Here is a 10,509-nt window from a genome sequence, read left to right as displayed (position 1 = left end):
TTACTTCAACTACTACTGCTATTAGGCCGGGATCACACTACCGTGTGTGATGCAAGAAACTCGCACAAGTCTCTCGCATCAACACCCGGTGCTGCCGCCGGCACTCAGGAGCGGAGCTGCAGATGCATGTCTTTCTATGCAGCCGCAGCTCCGATCCTGAGTGCCGGCGAGAGCGCCGGGTGTTGATGCGAGAGACTCGTGCGATTTTCTCGCATCACACACGGTAGTGTGATCCCGGCCCTACTAGTACTATCGCTTTTACTGCTACTAATATTACTACTACTGCTACTGCTATTGTTAATACTACTATAACTACTAACGCTCGTATTACTACCGGTATTAATGCTACTACTAATAATACTACTATCACTACTACTGTAACTAATATTACTACTACAACTACTATAATTACTACTGATACTTCTGCTCCTAACTCTGTACTAACACTACCCCACCACCTCTGCATTCGCCACTGCTCACTTTGGGTTTTCCAGATGTTATTAAAAAACGAACATTTAAAAAAAGATTCTACCTATTTATATAGACAATATGACATTTCCAAATGTCATAAAGCAAATTTAGTAAAACAGTAAAGTATTCATGTTTTATATTAAAATGATTCTGATCCATTTCTCTTCTGTGGGATACATTTCCTTATCCTTTTATCCCTGATACAATCTCTGATAAAGGTTCCTATTGGCTCCTATTCTGCAGGATCCACAGGAAAACTTTCAATTCATCAATATGAAAAAGAATGTTGAAAATGCGTCCTGCAGTGAGGAGAATCGGAGCGCCCTTTACTGCTGGCGCTATCCCCGGCCGGCAATAACCGCTCCACCCCAATGCTGGCCACTGACCCCGGGAGCGGCCTCCTACACACCGAATATTAATCTACAGCGAAAGTGGCGGAAATATGGAAGATATTTAAAAGTTAAAAAGACTTCAGAGGGCACGTGTCCACACTGAGCAGTCACCTCCGATCAGAGCAGAGGCGTCTACAGAGCCGACTGCGGAGTTGTTTAAGGGCTTGGGCTTTGGTCTGGGGACAATGGCCGATACTTCAGCTGTGCATTTGATGTGAAGAGCAGAACAGGGGCCTGGAGGCTTATTAACATCAGATTGTGTAGCTCAGCCTCTCCATGGACATCATAAAAGGGAAAGTAGATTTATCTGCTACATTGTTAGTAAAGGGCTTACTCTTTGTGGTGCAGCCCTGGAAGAAGAAGCCTCCATAGGGACAAAGGCTACAGCTTCATTGTTATACATGAGGCCGGGGCCATTGTCTGCTGTGAATTAGTAAACATCTGTCCAGCCACCAAAGCCACTTCACAAGCCCAACATGACAAAGGGGCAGGGAGCTGTGCCCACTACAGAGAAAGCTACTGCCAAACTCCCCAGCCATGTCCCTGCCACAGTATATACAGTGTCTGCCCCTCCCTGAGCTCTGAACCCCCCATATCTGTGTATCTACACAGGGCCCGATTATCTATTATCTATCTATTATCTATCTATCATCTATCTATTATTTATCTATCATCTATCTATTATCTATCTATCTATCTATTTATTATCTATCTATCTATCATCTATCAACTATCTATTATCTATCATCTATCTATTATCTACGTATCATCTATCCATTATCTATCTATTGTCTTTCTACAGTGCTCAAAAAACTAAAGGGAACACTTAAACAACAGAACATAACTCCAAGTAAATCAAACTTCTGTGAAATCAAACTGTCCACTTAGGAAGCAACACTGACTGACAATCAATTTCACATGTTGTTGTGCAAATGGAATAGACAACAGATAGAAATTATTGGCAATTATCAAGACACCCTCAATAAAGGAGTGGTTCTTCAGGTGGGGACCACAAACCACATCTCAGTACCAATGCTTTCTGGCTGATGTTTTGGTCACTTTTGAATGTTGGCTGTGCTTTCACACTCGTGGTAGCATGAGACAGACTCTACAACCCACACAAGTGGCTCAGGTAATGCAGCTCATCCAGGATGGCACATCAATGCGAGCTGTGGCAAGAAGGTTTGCTGTGTCTGTCAACGTAGTGTCCATAGGCTGGAGGTGCTACCAGGAGACAGGCCAGTACACAAGGAGACGTGGAGGGGGCCGTAGGAAGGCAACAACCCAGCAGCAGGACCGCTACCTCAGCCTTTGTGCAAGGAGGAACAGGAGGAGCACTGCCAGAGCCCTGCAAAATGACCTCCAGCAGGCCACAAATGTGCATGTGTCTGCACAAATGGTTAGAAACCGACTCCATGAGGATGGTCTGAGTGCCCGACCTCCACAGATTGGGGTTGTGCTCACAGCCCAACACCGTGTGGCCCTCCAAAGAAATGCCACCCCACACCATTACTGACCCACTGCCAACCGGTCATGCTGAAGGATGTTGCAGGCAGCAGATCGCTCTCCATGGCGTCTCCAGACTCTGTCATGTCTGTCACATGTGTCAGTGTGAACTGCTTTCATCTGTGAAGAGCACAGGGCGCCAGTGGCGAATTTGCCAATCCTGGTGTTCTGTGGCAAATGCCAAGCATCCTGCACGGTGTTGGGCTGTGAGCACAACCCTCATCTGTGGACTTCAGGCATCGAGACCTCTGATCTATCTATTATCTATCTATCATCTATCTATTATCTATCTATCATCTATTATCTATCTATCCATTATCTGTCTATTATATGTCAATTATCTATCTATTGTCTATCTATTATCTATCATCTATCTATTATCTATCATCTATCTATTATCTATCTCTTATCTATCTATATATCTATTATCTATCTATTACCTATCATCTATCTAACTATCTTGACCATTTACATTATATTAACTCTTTTATCAGCTGTGAAGTCTTCTTACAATGCCTTCTGCTGATTCTCACTTTCTGCAAGAATTTGAGCATTTCTTAACAAGAACAAATCACTCTTGTGTATCTTTGGAGAAAATAAAGCTTCTATGGCAAAATCCCAGGGAACTATGGACACTCCAGAGCGAGGAAAATTGCTGCAACGCCCCTGCCTATTCACTATGAGATGGGTTTTTGGGAGATGTCATCTTCCCACCATGACAAAAAGCTTGCAATCTATGGATATAGTTTAGGCTGAGCTCCTATGTCACTGCATATCTAGCTATACATGAAGGTATTGGGGCTCATCCAGTTGTATAATCACAGGAGAACACAACCAGAACTATGGGGGATATCAACCAAATCTAGTGATTGTTAAACCAAACTCACTCCCAGGGGACAGAAAGTCAGTAAAGTGGGAGGAAGCTCAGGATTCATTAACATAACAGAGAGCTGAGTCAGTAGGTGCAGGGCAGTGAGTTACACACAATGGGGCCTTTATGGTCTCTTAACTAACAAATCTTTTGTAAAGACATTTTTCCTAGACGAAAAAGTTAAAGGGCAAATACATTGAGGAATCCTCATTTTTCTTGAGAATACAATACTAGAGAATAATAAGTGAAATGTCTCCCCAGCAACAAACAGAACAACTTCATCAGCAGGAGGAGTTAACATAGGGAAGACTGATTTAAAGGGCAATAACTAGAATCATAGAATCATAGAATCTTAGAGTTGGAAGGGACCTCCTGGGCCATCTGGTCCAACCCCCTGCTCAAAGCAGGATTCGCTAAATCATCCCAGTCAGATGTCTGTCCAGCCTCTGTTTGAAGACTTCCATTGAAGGAGAACTCACCACTTCTCGTGGCAGCCTGTTCCACTCATTGATCACTCTAACTGTCAAAAAGTTTTTTCTAATATCTAATCTGTGTCTCTTCCCATTCAGTTTCATCCCATTGCTTCTAGTCTTTCCTTGTGCAAATGAGAATAAAGTTGATCCTTCTACAATGTGACAGCCCTTTAGATATTTGTAGACAGCTATTAAGTCTCCTCTCAGTCTTCTCTTTTGCAAACTAAACATTCCCAAATCCTGCAACCTTTCCTCATAAGACAGGGTTTGCAGACCGGTCACCATTCTGGTCGCTCTTTTCTGAACTTGCTCCAGTTTGTTGATGTCTTTTTTAAAATGTGGTGCCCAAAACTGGACACAATATTCCAGATGAGGTCTGACCAAAGAGGAGTAGAGGGAAATAATGACTTCACGTGATCTAGACTGTATGCTTCTGTTAATACATCCTAGAATTGCATTTGCCTTTTTTGCTGCTGCATCACACTGTTGACTCATATTCAGTCTGTGATCTATTAGTATACCCAAGTCTTTTTCACATGTGCTGTCACTTAGCCCTATTCCTCCCATTCTATATATGCTTTTTTCATTTTTATTGCCCAGATGTAGTACTTTGCATTTCTCCCTGTTAAAAACCATTCTGTTAGTTGCTGCCCACTTCTCCAGTTTATTTAAATCTTTTTGAATCATCTCTCTCTCCTCTCTAGTATTAGCTATCCCTCCTAGCTTTGTGTCATCAGCAAATTTAATCAGTTTACCCTCAATTCCTTCATCTAAATCGTTGATAAAGATGTTGAACAATACAGGGCCCAGGACAGAGCCCTGTGGTACCCCACTTGAGACATTCTTCCAACTGGATGTGCAGCCATTTACGACCACTCTTTGGGTCCGATCACTAAGCCAGTTATGAATCCACCTAACAGTTGCCTTGTCCATTCCATACTTAGTCATTTTTTCAATAAGGATTGTATGAGAGACTTTGTCAAATGCTTTGCTGAAGTCAAGATATACTATATCTACAGCATTTCCTTGATCCACCCAATCAGTGATACCGTCATAGAAGGAAATTAAGTTAGTCTGACATGACTTATCAGTTACAAACCCATGCTGACTCTGTTTAATCACTTCATTCTTATCCAGGTATTGACATACATGTTGTTTAATAATTTGTTCAAAGATCTTTCCTGGTATAGAAGTCAGACTCACCGGCCTATAGTTGCCTGGGTCCACCTTCTTCCCCTTTTTGGAGATAGGAACAACATTTGCTCTTCTCCAGTCTTCTGGCACTTCTCCTGTTCTCCAAGAATTTTCAAAGATTATGGAGAGGGGTTCAAAAATTTCTTCTGCTATCTCCTTCAGTACTCTGGGGTGTAATTCATCTGGACCTGGAGACTTGAATTCATTTAGGTTAGCTAAGTGTTTCCTCACTATCTTTCTGTTTATAGATATCCTGGATTCTTCTATTCCCTTAATAGGACAGTGAATAACAGTTGATGTTGCATTTCCTTTCTGAGAGAAAACAGATGCAAAATAGGAATTTAAAAGTTCAGCCTTCTCAACATCCTGTCTTACCATTTCATCATTTTTATCCTGTAAAAATACCATAGCATCTTTGACTTTTCTTTTACTTTTGACATATCCCCAAAATCCTTTATTATTGCTTTTGACATCTCTTGCAAGCCTCAGTTCATTTTCAGCTTTAGATAATCTGATTTGTGCCCTGCAGGTTCTGCAGACAGCATTATATTCTTCTTTAGATATGCCTCCCTCTTTCCATTTTATAAACATTTTTTTCTTCCTTTTTAGCATGTGCTTAAGTTCTGTGTTCATCCATCCTGGTTTCCTTAAATGCTTCCTATTCTTCCCTCTTTTCGGAATTGTTAACAACTGTGCATTGAGAATTTCATTTTTCAAGATTTCCCATCCTTCCTGGACATTTTTGTCTTTAAGGATATCCAGCCATTGGATCCCTCCAATTCTCTTTCTGAATCCCTTAAAATCTGCCTTTCTGAAATCTAACCTTGACGTCTGAGTCTTCACAGGTCTTCCACCTCTAGTTATCCAAAATTCTAAAATAGCATGGTCGCTACCTCCTAGGGTCCCAGCCACTTTTACCTCCTCAACCATTTCCTCCCTGTTTATAAGGATTAGATCCAAGGTAGCAGTTCCCCTTGTTTTCTCCCTTACCTTTTGGAAGATAAAGTTGTCAGCAAGAGAGGATAAGAATTTCCTTGACCTGTTAGTTTTGCCTGAGAGAGATTCCCAACAAATGTCTGGATAGTTGAAATCTCCCATGACAACCATGTCATATTTTTTGGAGAACTTGGCCATCTGATGCATAAAGAGTTCATCTATATCTTCGGCTTGCACAGGCGGCCTGTAGTAAATGCCTACAATGGTGTCCTTTCCATTGTTCTGTCCTTGTATTCTTACCCAAACAGTTTCCACAGAACTCCCAGTCTCTGAAGCTTCAATCTCTGTGCAGATATACGCGTTTCGAACATACAATGCGACACCCCCTCCTCGTTTATCAAGTCTGTTTCTTGCAAATAAGTTGTATCCTTCTAGTCTTGTATTCCAATCATGTGTATTGTCCCACCAAGTTTCAGTGATTCCAATGACATCATATTTCTTTTCCTGTGTTAGTAGTTCCAATTCTCCTTGTTTGTTGCCCATGCTTTGTGCATTAGTATAGAAACATTTTAGTTTGTGATTGGTTTCTCTTTCTCCAATATTTTTATTAATTAGATTCTTTCGTCTTTGTTCTTCCTTTCCACTTCTAATAGCAGAGTTCTCAATAGCATTTGTCAGGTGTATGGCTTTTTCTGGTCTTTTGCTTCCCTTCCCATGTTGTTCTAGTTTAAAGCTCTCCTTACAAGTGTAGCAAGGCGACTTCCAAATACATGCTTTCCAGTCTTCGTAAGGTGCACCCCATCTCTAGCAAGTAGTCCTTCGTATAAGTAGTTCACTCCGTGATCCAGAAATCCAAATCGTTGCTGACGGCACCATCGACGTAGCCAGTTGTTCACCTGCAGAATCTTATTCCACCTCCTTGGGAGGATGGAAGAGAAGACCACCTGCGCTCCCAGTTCTTTCACTTTCTTGCCTAAGTCTTCAAAGTCTCTGCAGATGGTTTCCAGGTCGTTTCTTGCGGTGTCATTTGTCCCCACATGTAGTAGCAGGAATGGGTAGTCATCTGTAGGTCTGAAGAGTCCTGATATCCTGTCAGACAACTAGTAAAATAAATAATCTGATGATAGATATAAAGAGGTAGAGAGTAGTGATGAGCGAACATGCTGGGATAAGGTGTTATCAGAGCATGTTGGGTGCTAACCAAGTGACTTCGGAGTACTCGAATAATATGTGCAAGTCCCCGCGCCTGTTCGACAGCTGCAAAACATGCAAGGATTGCCTGCTGTTGAACAGCCGTGGGGACTCGAACATATTATTCGAGCACGCCGAAGTTACTCAGTCAGCACCCGAGCATGTTCAGATAACAACTTATCCGAGCACACTTGCTCATCACTAGTAGAGAGAATAAAAGATAGAGTAATAAACAGATAGATAGGTATGAGATTGAACAGAACTTAGATATAGATAACAAAAATAGATAGCACAGAATAAGTGATGGAATCAAGTAAGTTTATTTATTTGCTCATGTGAAATAAATATTTCACATGAGCAAATAAATAAACTTACTTGATTCCATCACTTATTCTGTGCGTTATTATGTGCACCCTTTTGGTCAAAAAGGCTCTGATATTGATAGGCAAATGCCTATCAATATCAGAGCCTTTTTGACCAAAAGGGTGCACATGCGTGAATAAAGAATCCCACTGTTTTCATTACCGTACCATCTGGGTTTTGTTTCCTTCATCCGCTAAACTCTGTTGTGCTTCATGTCGAGCTTTGCAGATGGCCCGCTATGATCATTTGCCTTGGTCTATATACTGTAAGGCTCACCAAGACACACACCTGTTTCATGATATTAAAACTTTAGTGTTTCCGATGCCTGTGGCTTCCAGTACATCTGCTACCTACCTCTTTGTGGTCTCCAGGACATCTCATGTCTGCTTGTTGCTTCCAGAAGCTCTTCTACCTGTATGCAGTACCCTTGCTATCTGTCTGTGGTCTCCAGGATGGCTCCTTTCTGCCTGTGGCTTCCAGTACCTCTGCTACCTGTCTGTGGTCTCCAGGACATCTCCTGTCTGCCTGTGGCTTCCAGTACCTTAGCTACCTGCTCCCAGTCTCTTGTCCGACTGCAGTCTCCAGTACCACCGCTACCTTTCTCACTTGTCTACTACATCATCGCCTGTGGCCTATGTGCCCACCTGAACCTTGGGCTTGGAGGATCCACTTCACGAGGTGAGCCATTTATGTTAATGGTGAACTCTCTGTGCCAGAGGATTATTGCCTTTGACTAGTGCTTCAAAATATTATTTTTTTGATAGCTAGATAGATAAATAATAGATATGAAGCAGGTAAGACCAGACTAGGATAACAAAGCAGCCCTGGCACATAAACTACACCAGCTCACATAGAATTTTCCATTTACATCACAGAATAATTATAGCATGCAATACCCAATGTGACACTTTTTGCTTTACTTGGTAAAGCCCCTTACCACACCAAGAAAATTGTGTCAATTTGTCTTCCCTCTGCTTCTCCCCATTGACATCTGCAGAGATTGCTTGCTGTCTATGGTGCAATCGTGGCATCTAAGCAGTAACCCAATCAATGATGCGTATAAATGCACACTGTTAAGCCCCTGTTACACACTGCGATATTGCTAGCAATATCGCTGCAAAGTCACCGATTTTGTGACATTGCAGCGATATTGCTAGCGATATCGCTGCATGTGATACTTACCTCCGACCGGCTCCCCCGCTGATTATCGCTGATCGCGCGAGAAGCTGCTGGACCATTCCTCGTCGGTCACTTCCTGTGGCGCTTCCTGCTGTGACGACGAGCGACGTGTGGAGCCAGGCGGGAGGACGCAGGATCGCCGCGTTTCACAGGTAAGTAGCGATCCCCGTCCCCAGCGATGTCGTTGGTGAGATCTGCCTGTGTGGCAGCTCACTAGCGACCACCTAGCGATGCACCAGCGATCCTGACCGCGTCATATCGCTAGTCGGGATCGCTGGTGCATCGCTAGGTGTAACGGTACCCTAACACTAAGGTGCTTTAATTTCCAGTCCAGCCTAGTAGTAATTATTTATTCACTATTAGAATATTATTGGCAGTAGATTATTCAGGATAATCTCCAATCGTGTGACAACAGAGTTTCTTTATTCAGGAACAATCAGGAACAATACATGATAAGCTTAATAGATCAGGAATAAATAATTTGTGTGTCTCTATCTGTGCAGCATCTACAGCAGGCTGCTTCTCTCATACACAGACACCGGAAAAACAGGAAATACAGTCACATTCTCTCCCTGTGTGAGCCTCTGGGAGTTTTTTTTTTGTTCTAACTTTATGAACAGCATACAAATCTAGCAACTAAACACTCATAGACAGGAATGGAGTTGTTGCATCAAACATATTCCAACACCCCCACTCAACAACTACTTATCCTGTTAGTCCCATTGCAGTTTTTAAGTCCACAAACTTGACTCTTGATAATGGCTTTGTCATACCATCAGCTATCATCTTGTCAGACTCGCAATAAACAAACTCAAGTACACCACATTTCACTAAGTCACGTAAGTGGTGATGTTTTGCATCAATGTGCTAGTCCTTGCACTAATCTCCTCACTGCTGGCAAGTTTAATGCATCCTTGGTTGTCCTCATAGATAACTGTTGGTTGAGCTAATGGCTTACCGAAATCTTCCAAAGGTAGTTTCAACCAAATTACTTCTTGATTTGCATAAGCAGCAGATATATATTCTGCTTCTGTAGGAAATAATGCAACTGACACTTGTTTTCTGCTGGACTAAGAAATTGAATTTTCTCCTAATTTATACAAGTAACCACTTCTTGATTTCCGATCACTTGAATCTCCAGCCCAATCTGCATCTCCATAACCTCTGAGAGTGAGTTCTCGTGATGCAGATATCTTAAGATTTAGCCTTTGAGTTTCTTTAAGATATTGAAGAATTCGCTTAATTGCATTCCAGTCTCTTTTGTGTGGCTTGCTTACACGTCGGCAGAGAATTCCAACTGTGGCTGTGATATCCAGATGAGTTGTGGGTGCAATATACAGAAGCGCCCCCACAGCTTGACTGTAACTCTCATTGCTGGGTAGCAGATCTTCTCCTTCCAACTTTAAGTAGGATGGATTCATTGGTGTTGATGCATCTTTGACTTCTGACATTCCAAACTGGTTTAGGATTGTGGAAATTTTAGAACTTTGGTTGAGAAGAAAACTCCCATCTTCCTCTCTCTGGATTTGGATTCCCAAATAATATGTCACATTTCCAAGTTCCTTAGTCACAAAGTGAGGGTTGAGAATTTCACCTAGCTTTGCAATTTCCTTTTCCTCTTGATGAGACATGATTACATAGTCTACATATAGGAGAACATACTGTACATCCACTCCTTCGCTACATTTTTCGTATACAAACATGGATCAGATTGAGATCTTTTAAATCCTTCATCCATCAAAACTCTGTTCATTTTCGAGTTCCAACTCTTGCCGACTGCTTAAGTCCATAGAGAGATTTTTGCATTTTGCAAACAAGGTGCTCTTCACCCTTTTTAATATATTCCTCGGGTTGGCTCATGTACTTGTAGGAGGAAGGGCCCCCGCCGAGTGTCCGGACCGGAACCAAGGGGACCGTCATCTGGGTTCCTAGG

Source organism: Dendrobates tinctorius, unplaced genomic scaffold, assembly GCF_039654945.1.
Source record: "Dendrobates tinctorius isolate UK_male_01 unplaced genomic scaffold, ASM3965494v1 ptg000326l, whole genome shotgun sequence".
NCBI lineage: Eukaryota > Metazoa > Chordata > Amphibia > Anura > Dendrobatidae > Dendrobates > Dendrobates tinctorius.
Note: the sequence above shows the minus strand (reverse complement) of the source record.